Source organism: Pantherophis guttatus, chromosome 15 (genome assembly GCF_059756535.1).
Source record: "Pantherophis guttatus breed Tessera chromosome 15, ASM5975653v1, whole genome shotgun sequence".
Lineage (NCBI taxonomy): Eukaryota > Metazoa > Chordata > Lepidosauria > Squamata > Colubridae > Pantherophis > Pantherophis guttatus.
Genome location: NC_142077.1, coordinates 17,607,573 through 17,623,803, shown reverse-complemented (window position 1 = coordinate 17,623,803; position 16,231 = coordinate 17,607,573).

Here is a 16,231-nt window from a genome sequence, read left to right as displayed (position 1 = left end):
TTCTATTCTATTCTATTCTATTCTAATTCTAATTCTAATTCTAATTCTAATCTATCCTATCCTATCCTATTTCTTATTCTATTCTATTCTAATTCTTATTCTATCCTATCCTATCCTATTTCTTATTCTATTCTAATTCTATTCTATTCTATTCTAATTCTAATTCTAATCCTATCCTATCCTATCCTATCCTATCCTATCCTATCCTATCCTATCCTATCCTATCCTATCCTATCCTATCCTATCCTATGTACTCGTTTCATGTGTTTATGGCTATGTTTTGCTAATTTATATCCATTTATTTGTGCCATTTTTTATGCGTCTATGTCTATGTTTATACTGATACTTGTTTCCTTGTGGTTGACAAATTAAATAAACAAACAAATAAGCGAAGGGGGGTTGGCAGGATGTGTGAACCGGATCAGAGTTTGGCATTCAGGGAAAAGAGGTGGGAGAGTGGCAGAGGGACAGAGAGGCGTCTTTAGGGATTGGAGGGGGGAGGGTTGGGGGTTTCAGTGATTTCCCACAATTTCTGGACAAACCTTGATAAGAGACTTGCAGAGCTTTGTGGTTGTGTGTTCAGAGGATGGAATTGGTGACTTTGTATCAGCCTGGGATTCTCCTGGGATGCATGCTTGTTATCAGCTGCCATAGTAACGGGGGGTGGGGGCACGGCATTTGGGTTGGGGGGCTGAGCTGGTGAGGTGGAGACCCATCTGAACTAAAAGGAAGGTTTGCTCTCATGAATGACTGCGCTGCTGAGTGGAGTTATTTACACCCAGTCAAGGCCAACCGTCCTAGGACTCCAGGTGGATGAAAACACCTGAAGATGGGCCCCACATGACACTATGTGGGACGGGGATTGGACTTTCAGCCTGGGTCCCTGGGGTGGGGGAGGAATTTGGGGAAACTTTCAACCTGTAACTTTCATGCCTTTCAAATCAGATCTTGCCTTGCTTTTGCCGCTACCATTTCAAACTCAGTAAAAGGACCTCTTCTCTACCTCAATAGAGTCGGGGGGGGGTGCTTCTTTGGGAGCCCCAGAGATGGCTTTGGATGCTGGTTTCCAGTGTTCCCAGTGAGGCCATGGCTCAGGATACTGGGGCTGCTCCCCAGAGCAGAAAGGCTGGGCGTGAATCCCATCAAACTGAAAAAGGGAGAATGTGGCTGTGACCCTCCCTGGGTTCCCTTCTCTCTCTCTCTCCTGCCAGGCGTTGGGAGGAAGAATGGAGGCTGCTGCTTTCATGAGGCTTTTTCCAAGTCCTTTGCTCAATGTTGGCTTAGAGAGTTCTAAGAACCAACCAGGATGGCTTCCAAACCAGGATCAGGGTCTTGGGATTATAAATCAGTCCAATTAATTGTGACACTTCTGATGGCCATAACAAATCATGGTTTCTACATTATGAAGCTGGCCAAGGGATGATGGTCTCTTCAGGTGTCTGTTGTTTTCCAAAATGGAGGCAACATGTGGAGAGTTGTTGGCCTGCATCCGTGTTTTTCAAACTTTAAGATGAATGGACTTCAACCCCCAGAATTCCCCACCCAACAATGCAGGGACTTCATCATGCTGGCCAGAAAATTCTGGGAATTAAAGTCCATTCATCTTAAAATTCCAAGTATGAAAAATGCTGGTCTACATTCTTCCCTTCTATAAGGAGTTAAAGCCCTGCACCAAGAATTGGCTAACTCACACGTTGCTCAATAAGACAGACACAATTTTTTCCCTCCCTCTCTCTTCCAAGGCAACCCCGGATCCCCCTTGGAAGACCCAGCCCTGCATGGCTTCTCCCCCACAGGAGCCTCTCCTGGAAAGACACGGAGGCCAAGCGAGGCTGGAGAAATCCCGGGGGTGTCTATGTTGTCTATGTTGAAGCTGAAAGGAGCTGTTTTTTCTTGCTGTTTGCTTGCAAGGGGGTAACTGCTGCGAGGCACAAGGCCAAAGGGTGGGGGCCAGTGGATGGGTAGGGCTACATTCGGTGTATAAGACGCACCTAAATTTTCACCCCCTTTTAGCGGGGTAAAAAGGTATGTCTTATACTCTGAAAAATACGGTAGTTTTCACTAAAGTTTATTTTGTTCTTAGAGACTGGCTGCACTATTGCATCAGCCCTTTTGTGTGGTGCCCTTGAGCATTAGCTTTCAAAATAAAGTAAATTTTGGTTCCAACTCAACAGGCAGCTATTTCAGATCTGTGGATTGCTCCAAGATTAACTGGCCCCCGGAGTTTTGTCTTTCATCACTATGCAAACAAATATCAGATTTATTTATTTCTTCAGCCACAGGTGCCGTGTATTCCCTCTGGGGCCACTTTCAAGCATGGAGCTCCCAAACTTCTTAATTCTACATGACTGATTTAATTTCATCTCTGCCCCTGTTATTATGAATCACATGGGGATTATTTCCCTTTCATTTCCCTCCAGAGAATTTCCCAACAATCTCCAAGTCCAAGAACTACTTGAATTATCCAGGGATCCCTCCTGAGAGGGAGAATTATGATAAAAGTTTCAGCTCTGCTCTTTAGCCGAATCCTTCAGGGGAGACTTTGGGCAGACAAATATGGAGTTTTGGGACAGGCAGAGTCTGTGCTCTTGAATGTACGTCTCTCTCCTTTCCAGGTGAAGCTGAGTGTTTCTCTGTGTTGAGAAAAAGCAACTCGATGTTCCACCTTGTGAGAGTCCTTTGATTCTTCCAATTCTTCTTTAGAAACAGGAAAGGGATTCATTGATTCACGCCATGAATTATGGACCTCCTGCTTCTTCCTCTGATGCTGCTTTTGTCCCATCCAGTCTCTGGGAAGCTGAGAATGAAATGCCCGCTGAGTTTGGAGCACCAGGATGGAAAACCATGGAGCTACTACAGACCAGGAGACCATCTAGTCAGTATAGTCATCAGTGGAAGGGAAAGATTGCATACAAAGTTGCTTTTCTTTTTTTTTTTTTTTTTTTTATTGTAAAAGTTTTACAATTACATTTTCACCCCATTTTCACCCCCCTAACCCACCCCAAGCTCCCCAACCCATCCTCCCTAACCCCCCCTAACCCACCCCTCCCCCCCGGACTTCCATAGAGTGTACCCCATCATTGTCCCCTTTATATAAAAAAAAAACCTTGAACTTTAAACCCCCCCAACCCCCATATCATTTTTCATCTTCACATAGTTCAAATATTTCTATCTTAATGTAATGTAATACTATCAATAAAAAGCTATTTGATACTTCCTAGTTTGATATTTGTTCTGCACATAATCTATCCATTTTTTCCATTCACATTCATAAGTCTCTTGTGAGCGGTCTTTTAAATATGCTGAAATCTTCGCCATCTCAGCGAAACTGGCCATCTTCAAAGTCCATTCTTGAACGGTAGGCAAAGCTTCATTTTTCCAATATTTACCTATCAACAATCTCGCTGCTGTAATCATATACAAAATCAACTTTGTTTCATCCACTGTAAAACCCTTAGCTATACCCAATAAAAACAATTGTGGAGAAAATTGAATTTTTTTCTTCAAAACATTCTGCATAACCCACCAAATTTTTATCCAAAAAGCCTTAACTTTCTTACAGGTCCACCAAATATGAAAATATGTAGCATCTGTACAATCACACCTCCAACATTTTGGCTGAACATTAGGATACATACACGACAGTTTCTTAGGGTCTAGATGCCATCTATAAAACATTTTGTAAAAATTTTCCCTCAAATTCTGCGACTGTGTAAATTTAACATTCTGGACCCAAATTTTTTCCCATGTTTCCAACATCACTGGTTCTTCAAAATTTTGTGCCCACTTAATCATACAGTCTTTAACTAATTCAGTTTCTGAGTCCCTTTCTAGCAAAACATTATAAAGCCTTTTAATATGCATTGGACCTTTCTCTCTTATATGTCTAACCAATTCTTCCTCATGCAACATAATACCAGTTTTTTGGTCCTCTTTCCATCTCAATTGTAATTGATTATATTGTAACCAAGTTAAATTAATCCCTTCGTCCAACAGTGTCTGCAAAGTCTTCAGCTGCCATCTGCCCGCATCTGTAAAAAGAACCTCTTTGTATAAACCCCCCCCGAGTGACATTATATTTGTATTCCACAAAGTATGACCAAGATCCAGCCATAGCGGTATTTTATAATCCCATTTAAGTCGGTGCTTCTTCCAAACTCTCATCAAAGAGTCTCTAAGTATATGACTTTTAAATATTTTATCAACTTTGTCATCATAAAATAAGTAAGCGTGCCATCCAAATTCAAGATCAAAACTTTCTGCATTCAATATTCCAGCCTTTTTACTTCCAAACCAATCACTTGTTAAGGTTAAAGCTGCTGCATCATAATATAGCTGTAGGTTTGGAAGTTTAAGACCTCCTCTTTCTGGAACATCTTGCATAATTTTCAATTTCACTCTCGGCTTCTTCTCGTTCCAGACAAACTTATTCACTCCAGATTGCCAAACTTTCAATTGTTTATCACTTTTAAGCACCGGAATCATTTGAAACAAAAAAAGAAATCTTGGCAAAATATTCATCTTAACTGCTGCTATTCTTCCAAGTAAAGACAGCTGCAGTTTTTTCCAAGTCTCCATATCTTTCTGCACCTCTCGCCACAACACCTCATAGTTATTTTGAAACAATTTCATGTTTGATTCTGCAACCTGAACTCCTAGATATTTTACCTTAGGTACAGTCTCAAAACCTGCCCTCCTTTCAAGCTCATGTTTGCGATCTTGTGTCATGTTTTTAACTATCATTTTAGTCTTTTTTGGATTCAATCTGAAACCTGAAACTTTACCATAATCTTGTATAATGTCCTTCATCAAGATTATTGATTCCATTGGTTGTGATAGGGTAACAACCAGATCATCTGCAAATGCCTTTATTCTGTAATCCTCTTGCCTAATCTTTATACCTTTCAAGATATTAGAGTCCCGTATTGTATTTAACAAGACTTCTAGTGTTAAAATAAATAAAAGTGGGGACAACGGGCATCCCTGTCTTGTTCCTTTTTCAATTTTAAACTCTGTTGTCAAACTTCCATTAATAATAATCTGTGCCTTTTGCTCTTGATAAATTGCCGAAATCGCCTGTATAAATTGGTCCCCAAAGTCCATCTTTTTCAAAGTCTTTAATAGAAAATTCCAATCCACTCTATCAAAGGCCTTCTCTGCATCCAAAAAGACCAGCACTGCAGGGATCTGTTTATTCTTCTCAAGATATTCCAATAAATTTATTACTTGCCTTACATTGTCCTTCATATATCTGCCCTCGATAAATCCCGCTTGATCATCATGAATCATCTCTTGAATTACTGGCATCAATCTGTTGGCTAATACTTTTGCATAAATTTTATAGTCATTATTTAAAAGAGATATTGGTCTATGATTTTCCGGTTTTTTAGGACCTACTTGTTCTTTTGGTATCAAAGTAATATATGCTGATTTCCATGATGGGGGTATTTTACCCCCTTGTTGTATATTGCAAAATAAGTCTCTAAGTTGTTCCACCATTTCTGCTTGTAAAGTTTTATAATACACTGCAGTCAATCCATCTGTTCCAGGAGCTTTAGCTGTTTTCAATTGTTTAATTGCTGCAATTATTTCCTCAACTCTTATAGGGTAGTTCATTCTTTCTTTTTGTTGACTAGTAATTTTTGAGACTCTTTTCTCTTCTAGATATTTTTCTATAAGTCCATTCTGTATATCATCTTTAGCATATAATTTAGTGTAGTATTCTACAAAGACTTCTTTAATCAATTTTTGTTGAGAAATTTCTTTCCCTCCAATATCAATACTCTCAATAGTCCGTATACTCTGCTTCTTCCTTAAGGTGTAGGCCAACCATCTTCCCGGTTTATTAGCATTACAAAACGTATTATGCTTCGCATATTGTAAATTTGTTGCAGCTTGCTCCGCCAAGAGCATTTGAAATTGATCTTTCAAAAGTTTTATAGCACCAGATATTCTTTCATCTGTTGGGTTTTTAATGAGTAGCTGTTCCTTATTCTTTATTTCTACTTCCAATTCGAGTCTTTTCTTTTGTCGATTCTGTTTATGTTTAGAGTTCATATAAATGAGTACCCCTCTCATATACGTTTACTCACATCCCATACAATTTCAATTGGGGTGCCCTTATTCAAGTTCATCTCAAAAAATTCTTTCATCTGTTTTTTAAGTTCTGTTATATTTTTTTCATATCTAAACAAATTTTCATTTAATCTCCATGACCTTCTCTCAGTTTTTCCCATCTCAATTTCTATCCATACAGAACTATGATCAGTTAAAGTTCTTGGAAATATCTTTGTTCTTTTTGTTTTAACAAGTAAATCATCTGATAACAAGATAAAGTCAATCCTGGAAAAAGATCTATGTCTGTCAGAGAAAAAAGTATAGTCCAATTCTTTTGGGTTGTAAATTCTCCAGATATCTTTTAATTCCAAATCTTCTTTCATATCAAAAAAAGTCTGTGGTAGTCTGATCCTTACTTTCGCCAAACTCTTTTTATCTAGTTTAGAATCAATTACTCCATTCCAATCTCCCATTATTAAAATAGATCTATAATCCCATTGCAATATTTTATTATGTAAAGTCTTATAAAAATGATCCTGTTGTTGGTTCGGAGCATAAATTCCAATCAGAAGAATTTGGCCATTTGCTGTATGCAGTTCAATTGCAATAAACCTACCACCTTCATCTGCTTCTATAATTTTAGCAGACAATCTTTTATTTACATAAATAACCACACCATTCTTTTTTTCCGAGTTTGAAGCTATAAAATGTGTTCCTAATTTGGAGTTTATCAGGTATTTGTGATCTTGAGTTCGAATATGAGTTTCTTGTAGACAAATTATGTCATTATTAAATTGTCTCAGATATGTAAATAACTTGTTCCTTTTTTGTGGTGAGTTTAATCCGTTAACATTCCAAGATAAAAGCCTAATTGTCATCTTGACCTTTCTGAAGCGATGAGCTGCCTTGCCTCGCTTCTTCTGAGGTCTTCGGCCTTGCTCCCCCCATAGCTTCACTTTGTGTGGTGCTTTTAGCTCCCCCTTTATGTTGACTTACTTGTTGTTGTTTTTCTTTTATTTGCTTGGAGACTGCACGAGTTATACGTTGGTCCTTAACTTCAGGTATCCGAGCTGGATCCAAAGCAGCATCTCTTGTTGACAAAATTGGTGAAGATTCTAGCAGGGATTCCTCCATAAGGCCTCCTCCTCCTACAGCTCCCTGCATTTCCACTAATTCCGTCTGCTTGGACTGTTGTTCCCTCTCCTGCTGAAATTGCTTTTCCTTATCACTTTTTATCTCCAACATTGTAGATGTACATGGGGATGATGATCTTTCTTTAAGAATATTATAGTAAAAATATTCCGCCTTCTGAAAAGTATTCAATCGGTGTCCTTCTCCATTATATTTCAAAATTATACCAGTTGGGGCATCCCACCGGAATGGTATTTCTTGCTTTTGCAATTCATTCACTAGAAACCTATATTCTTTTCGATCTTTTAACATCTTAGGTGGTAATTCCTTGTAAACTCCAATTTGAGCTCCCTCCACTTGCACAGAGGAAAGAAAGGATCTTTGCAAAATATCATTTCTTATTCTTCTATCTGTAAAATATATCACCACATCTCTGGGTAATTTTCTTTGTCTAGCCACCCATGAATTTACTCTATAAATTTTATCTATTTTATAGACCACGTCTGCTGGATCAATTTTTAACAGTACAGCCAAGGCATCTGAACAAATCTGTCTCAAATCTTGCCTATCATTCTCTTTTATTCCTCGAAGCCTAATAGCGAATTCCATGGATCGAAACTGTAACATTGTAATTTCATTTTCAACTCTCTGCACTTTATTATCCACATCAACAATTTTAGAATCAGTATCCTTCATTTTAACATTAACTTCTGATTTAAATTCTTCCAGTTTGGAATCCACTTTGCTAATGGTTTCTGCCAAATCAGAAACCACATTTGTCAATTTGTCAGACACCTTGTCATAATTCTCTTTCATTGCCTCTTTGAATTCATTAATTTCTTTCTTCATTTCCTGTTGTGATTTTTGAAATTTATCATCCAGAGCCTGGGTAATAAAGTCCTTCAAATTTTGAACATCAAAGTCCTTTCCCTCACCCTGCTGGCTGGGAGGGGGCTGCTGTTCCGGTTTATGAGTGGTAGATCCCTCCCCTGCAGCCTTTCCTTCCTGTTTCTTTGAAGCCATTCTGCCACGTAAATTAACTTTTCTAAAAAAAGGAAGTCTTTTTTCCTTTGCACCTCCACAAAGTCCTTTGAAAAAGTCCCCCAGATTTAACCAAATTAGAAATTAAGTAAACTGAAGCAAGCTCAAGTTTATGTTGAAAGGAATTTTTTCTTCCACTCTTCTCTGTTCACTTGCTACAAGCAGTGCTACAATGTAGCTTATTGAAATAGCTTTGCAAGATCACTCTCCCTTTCAGCTCGTTAACACTGGAACGGCGCCATTTTTTTTCAAGCCGTTCCGCTCACTCTAGCCTTTTCCCAAATCAAAAGTTCAAAAACAAAGAGTTACTTGCAGTTTCTTGGTTTGGGGGTTGAGGTTGTTTTATAGTAAAGTTATTTTTCCATCAATTTAAATGTTTGCTGCAGCCGGCTTGCTCTGACAAGCAGAGTCGTCCCACGCCGTCCGGAGTCTCCGCAAATTGAAAGGGAGCCGCGCCCGTTTCCTCCCCAGTAGCAGACTTCTGGGGGTTCACAGGGGCTCGACCTGCCTCTTGCTTCACTCTTCTCCTTGAATCCTCAGGATTTAGGAGTTTTCAAGCCGCTCCCCTCACTCGGAGCGGCTCTACAGGCGGCGGGGCTGGCGGTCCTTCAAAAACGACCGTCTTCGCCGGTGGCAGACAAACCCGGAAGTCCACTCATTGGTATAGTCACCACTGGAACGGAAAGATTGCATGCAAAGTTGCTTTTCAACGTGGCTCCTTCTCTTCAGTTTGATTTCCATGATATGTAAGTCATTGAGGGTGATGGAGTTGCACTCCCTCCATTCTAACACTCTCCTTTTCTATTTTTTATTTTTCATTTATTCCTATATTGGAGAATATGTCGAATTTCCTGAATGATTTTGATTTCCATGGCTTCTCTCTTTGGTCTCATTTTATGAAAGAGACTCAAATCCAAAAATGGGTATGAAAAAAAGATGAAAAGGGTGCAGATTATTTCCCTTTCTCACTTCAATCCTTAATTTATCACTTGAATAATGAATTTAAAGTAGTGGTGGAATCAGTTATACTTGCCATACCTCAGCCAATTTCTGTATTTGTGTAACTGATCATTGGTTATGGATCAATGTTGGCTTAAGGCTCTGTAGGCTTGTGGAGGATTATATGGTATATTAAAAACAGTATTTATTGTTGCTTTTGATTATAATAACATGTTTTCCCAATAGGAATGTTTTTGGTTTTTTATATGGCTTACGATTCATTTTCAACATTCAAACGTTCAACAAGAATTCCCAGCTCCTGCACAACGTCACACTGGGCTACAACATCCACAACAACTATTTTAACACTTTCCACACTTCAGATGCTTTGCTAGACATGCTCTCCACTGGAGAAGCCAATGTCCCCAACTACGGCTGTGGAAGGAAGGAGAACCTTCTGACTCTTCTTGATGGAGTTGACAGGGACATCTCCATCCAGATGTCAACATTAGGAGGAACCTACAAAGTCCCTCAGGTTTGTGTGTGTGTGTTTCTCCTTCTGGTAAAGTGAAGGGTGGGTGGTGGTGGGTGAGCAATAGATGCAATCATGTCTTCTCCATGGAATTCAAGAGCTGCTTTTCTCCATATTCTCAATATTTTACCCCATTATGTTCATGTAGGGATTAATCATAAAAGGCCTGAAATGCAAGCAATACATTCCTTGGAGAAGATATTCTAACAACTATTTAACTCATCAAAAAATATCCCTGGTTGTTGGGGACTCTATTGACATCTTCATTTTCACAGATAAATGATGCCTGCCCTATTCATTCAGATTGAAGTTGGCAATAGTAGCATTTTATTCATCTAAAAAGTGGAATAAAAATTACTGTAGCAATTATAGACCAAATAGACTAGCTGATATTGTGGCTAAAATTTATGCCATGATCCTCTTAGTTAAACTTGAGAAAAATGCATTCCTTGCAGAAGAACCAGAAGGGTTTAGGTAGACTTAAAAGCTATATAGATTTTGTAAGAAATAATGCATAAGTTAACAAACTAATATTGGTAACAAATTTGTTCTGAAATTTCTAATCTATATCAGTGAGGTAAAACAAGGTTTGCAGGCTTTCTAGATGTTAGTGCAACATTTGACTCAATAAACAGAGAGGTCATCTAGTCCAAGCAGACCCTACACCATTTCTGACAGATGACGGTCCAGTCTCCTTGAAAGGTTCCAGTGATGAAGCTCCCACAACTTTTCTTTTTATTAAAAAGTTTTATCTAATATTACAACAATTTTTCCCATCCCTCCTCCCCCCAACCTCCCCTTCCCCCACCCCCCACCCCGGACTTCCCAGAGCAAACACAGGGTATAACATTTAACAAACATAAACTAAAATATGCTAACTTTCTATAGACTCCAAACTCCCTCTTGCTCTTTAACTCCCCTTTCAACTAACAAAACATAATTCAAAAAGAAAAAATAACTTTTGTTTCATTCATAAACTATTTGAAACTTTTTAGTCCGATATTTATTTTGAATATAGTCAATCCATCTTCTCCATTCCGATATATATCTTTCATTTGAATGGTCTTTCAAATACGCTGAAATTTTGGCCATCTCTGCTAAATTCACTACTTTTAATGTCCATTCTTCAATAGTAGGCAAGTCTTCCTTCTTCCAATACTGCACCACCAAAAGTCTGGCTGCCGTTATTAAATTTAAAATCAATTTAGTCTCTATTTAATTTAGACTCAGGGTGGCTTACAATGTGCTCAGCAATAGCCTTCATCCTTTTGTATATTTATACAAAGTCAGCTTATTGCCCCCACAACTGGGTCCTCAATTTACCTACCTTAGAAAGGATGGAAGGCTGAGTCAACCTTGAGCCTTGGCGAGATTCGAACCCTGCAGTAATTGCAGGCAGCTGGTCTTAATAACCAGCTTAATAACAGGGTGCCTTAAACCACTGTACTACCAAGGCTCTTTATAATGCCTTGGCAAGAGCACACTTGGAATAGTGCATCCAGTTTTAGTCTCCATATTATAAAAAAGATGTAGAGACTCTGGAAAGAGTGCAGAAAAGATGATTAAAGGCCTGGAGACTAAAACTTTTGAGGAACAGTTGCAGGAATTCAGTATGTCTAGCCTAGTGAAAAGGATGAGGGGTGAAATAATAGCAATGTACCAATATTTGGGGGGCTGCCACAGAGAAGAGGAGGTCCACCTATTTTTCAAAGTACTAGAAGGCAAGACAAGAAACAATGGATGGAAACTAATCAAGGAGAGAAACAACCTAGAACTAAGGAGAAATTTCCTAACTGTGAGGAATGGAACGTCTCCCCTTCAGAAATTGTGGGTGGTCCATCACTGGAGGCTTTTAAGAAGAGACTGGACAGCCTCTTGTCTGGAATAGTATAGATAGATACAGATTAACAGAGTTGGAAGGGACCTTGTAGGTCATGTAGTCCAAGCAGACCCTACACCATTTCTGACAGATGACGGTCCAGTCTCCTTGAAAGGTTCCAGTGATGAAGCTCCCACAACTTTTCTTTTTATTAAAAAGTTTTATCTAATATTACAACAATTTTTCCCATCCCTCCTCCCCCCAACCCCCCCTTCCCCCACCCCTCACCCCGGACTTCCCAGAGCAAACACAGGGTATAACATTTAACAAACATAAACTAAAATATGCTAACTTTCTATAGACTCCAAACTCCCTCTTGCTCTTTAACTCCCCTTTCAACTAACAAAACATAATTCAAAAAGAAAAAATAACTTTTGTTTCATTCATAAACTATTTGAAACTTTTTAGTCCGATATTTGTTTTGAATATAGTCAATCCATCTTGTAGGTCACCTAGTCCAAGCAGACCCTACACCATTTCTGACAGATGACGGTCCAGTCTCTTCTTGAAAGCTTCCAGTGATGAAGCTCCCACAACTTCTGAAGGCAACTTTATCTCTTTATTTCCAGGTTGAATCTCTCCTTGTTCAGTTTCCATCCATTATTCCTTGTCCGGCCTTTGGGTGCTTTGGAAAATAGCTTGACCCCCTTCCTCTCTGTGGCAGCCCCTCAAATTTTGGAAGACTGCTATCACGTCTTCCCTGGTCCTTCTCTTCACTAGACCAGCCATGCCCAGTTCCTGCAACCGTTCATTGTATGTTTTAGCCTCCAATCCCCTAATCCTCTTGGTTGCTCTTCTCTGCACTTTTTCTAGAGTCTCAACATCTTTTTTATAGTGTGGAGACCAAAACTGGATGCTTTATTCTAGGTGTGGTCTTACTAAGGCTTTATAGGGTGGTATTAGTACCTCTCTTGATCTTGATTGTATCTCTCTGTTAATGCAATTTAGGATTGCATTGGCTTTTTTGGCTGCCGCTGCACACTCTTGACTCATATTTAATTGGTTGTCCACTAAGACTCCAGAAACCTCTCACAGTTACTGCTATTATGCCTGGCTTACTGCTTGAACAGGGGGTTGGACTAGAAGACCTCCAAGGTCCCTTCCAACCCTTTTATTTTGTTATAAGTTCTGTTATAGGTACACATGTTTAGCCTGCTAAATTCCTATTGGAATACACTGATTTATACAGATAATGTGATATTATCATACTTACACATTGGATTGTATAGACTTGGATTGTTTTGTCTTAATAATTATCTGATAATTTATAAACTAGTTCAAAAGTTATGGTCTTTTTGAAATGACATCATAGCCATAGATGGTCAGCCATTAGAGCAAGTAACACCTTTCCTTACCTGGGGTTGTTTTCTCTGAGCCTGAATCTTGGCTCCCTCATCATCCAAGGAGCTCAGTTAGAGAAAGGGCAGGAGTGAAAGTGGGGCTTAAAGGAAAACCTCACAGCTCTCCAGCTTCCTCAGCCCCAATGATTAAAGTATATGAGGCTCAGTTTTCCCCCATGTTCTTCCATCAATCTGATGTTTGGGGCTTCAGAGAGAAACCACCAGCAGAACCAACCCAATCTCAGCCTCTGAGGAGGATCTTGGGGTGGGTAAAAGGACTCCAGCTGCTGCCCTCAGAGCTGATTTGGGAATTTACACCATTTCTGCTTTTTCTCAGAAAATCAGAAAATATTGGCATAAACTGTAATCTATGGAAACTGACAGACTCCAAAAATTGTGGCTGTTGGAACAGACAAAACTTCAATTAAAGACCAAACTTGAATTACGCAACTGACAAATCTTATTAGGCTTTGAGGTCTGCTTGTTTCTTGTATAACTGGAGAAAGAAGTTAAAAAATTTCCTCCAGAAAGAATCTGGGATAGAGAAGCAAAAAAAGATGCAGCAATCCTCAAAAATTATAATAGGCTCTTTATTGGAATAGAATACTCCAGTTGGCATTTGCACATGTTAATCTAATTGTGGTAAATTGTAGAGGTGATACAGTAATATGATTTACATTTTTATAGTTTTTTAATTTGCTTATTATTTTCCATTATTATGATACAATCTTTTTTTTATCTTGCTAATATTCTGTCTTTAATATTTTAAACAACGTCTGATTAACAAACTATTCTAATACATTCATGAGAACCAGGTTGGATTTATTAAAATCTAATATTTTGGACTTGATCTGATCCCAAATATCACAGCATTCTTCATTGCTTTTTCAGATCAGTCTTAAAGCTGCTTCAGAGGTTCTGAGTGATAAAAGGAATTTCCCCCTTTTCCACCAGATGTTCCCCAAAGAAGGGATCCAGAATCCAGCAATTGTCCCCCTGCTCCTCCATTTCAGATGGACCCTGATTGGCCTCTTTGCTTCAGACACAGAGAAGGGAGAGAATTTCATGAGGAGTTTTCCTCCTCTGCTTGTCAGGAATGGAATTTGTGTGGTTATATCACAACTGTTCTCAACAACTGGATATACAGCATACCTCAGGGATTCCCTCTTTAAGTGGAGACAAGTCAACGTCTTTGTTCACTTCATGGAAAATGAGTCCACTTGGGAGAGAATTCTTCCTTTCCATTTAACATTTATGCGTCTGCCAGGACCCATTGATGGGAAAGTCTGGATCATCACAAATTTTGCAGGGTATACACTAAAAAAGCGCAGACTTCTCAAATACATTCATAGTATTTGGAACTTTGGGTATCTGACAAAAGAAAGGCCAAAGGATTCTGCCTTTGAACCCCATTTCTTTGTGGAAGAAAAGTTTCAAGATCCTTATTTCCGCTGTTCTCTTTCAAAGAACGTCTTTTCTGTCAAAGGCCGCAGAAGATGCACCCAGAAAGCCCCACTGGAGTCCCAGTGGAAAAGGAACAGGATCTGGATTCCAAATGACTACCAACGTTACAGTATCATGAAGACTCTGGCCCAGGCCTTGAATGCCGCTTATTCCTCCAGATGGAGGAGGAGAAGGAAGGAGGGAGAAAAGACTTTGGGGACTCCAAGGCTGCAGCCGTGGCAAGTATGGGGGGTCCTGATATGGATCCATTAATCTTAGATCCTTTGGAGGAGGAATCCAGAGGAGAAGGAGGGGATCCAACTCAACAGATCTGGCCAATTCAATTACTCAGGGAATAATGGTTCCAAACAGTAGATACCATGGAATTTTTATATTAAACTCTGCTAATTTGAAAATAATGTATTCTTTTTTAAATAAAATTACTGTATTTGTGGGTTTGTGATGAGCATGGTGGAATTTCCCCTTTGTTCCGTCCCCACTGCAGGTGGGACTGTGTGCAGCTCAACAGGCAGCTAAACCCCCCTCTTCTCCTCCAGTGAAAGGGAGCCTGGGGTGGATCTGGGTCTTTCATTGGGAGAAAAGGGCACGGAGAAACTGAGGAGATGCAAAGAGTGAGAATCAAATATAAATAGGAGATAGGCAGCATTAACTAACAGCCAACAAAGAAGCAGCTGGAACCTCTCCAGCGATGCTCCGTGTGAGGGACGGAGGCTGTCTCCGGATGACCGTGTGTCTCGGTCAAACCGGCTACTAGGTGGGGCTAGAACAACAAGAGCACAATAGTTACATGTTGTGGCATGACTACCTTTATAAATTTGAAGGAGACCCTGAGACCATCTAGCCCAACCCCTCCTCTCTGCACGAATCCCAGTTAAAGCTTCTCTGACTGATGGCTGCTCAGTCTCTGCATTCAGATAATCCATGAAGAGAAGACTGAAATTCTGTTTTACAAGCTCAGTTCTAAAACAGCAAATTCTCCTCCAAGCATGGTGCCTGCAAGGGGACGTGGTCCTTGAGTTGAGGTCTCCCTAAATCAGAATGTTTACTTCCTGAGATCCTTATGGCTGCATTTGCCTTCTTTCCATGAACATCTCCCTGCTGAGTCATAGTCTTCCAGTTAACTACGATTCTGAGATCATTTTCTCAAACATAAATATCAAGTTTGGTATCCTTCATCTTTCTTCCAGTCCACCATTAATGTTCTTGTATGAGACTCTATTGTTAGTCAAGTCCTAGTTGCTAAAAATCAGATATTTTTCTATTGCTTTTTACTTACGCACCCTTCTCTGTGTCCTAATCATAATTATTGTCTCTGGAAACTTGATATTCCTCTTATTAAATTTTATTTTATTCAAAAAGGTAAAATACAAGTTTTGGAAAATAAAACAATTACAAAGACAAAACAAAATTAGAGAAAGTATTTTTATCTACTTAGTTATCATACCACCGCTCAGGTTTCTAATCGTATCACAAAAATTGTTTCTGAGTCCTTTATTGAAATCCAGTTCTATCACCAGAGTTCCCATAATTTATTTATTTTATTTATTTATTTATCATATTTGTATACCGCCCTACTCCCAGAGGACTCAGGGCGGTGAACAGCCAAGATAAAAATATAAAGAACATACAAAAGTTAAAAACTATTAAAAATAGATTAAATAATTTGGGCTCAAAAAACAAATTTAAGACATCCAATTTATCCAAAACATTTAAAACCCAATTTAAAATTTAAAATAATCTATTTTTTTTAATTAATTACAACAATTTTTCCAATCCCTCCTCTCCCCATCCCTCCTCCACCTACCCCCATCCCTCATCCCCCCTCTCTAAGTCCTTCCTTTTTTTTCC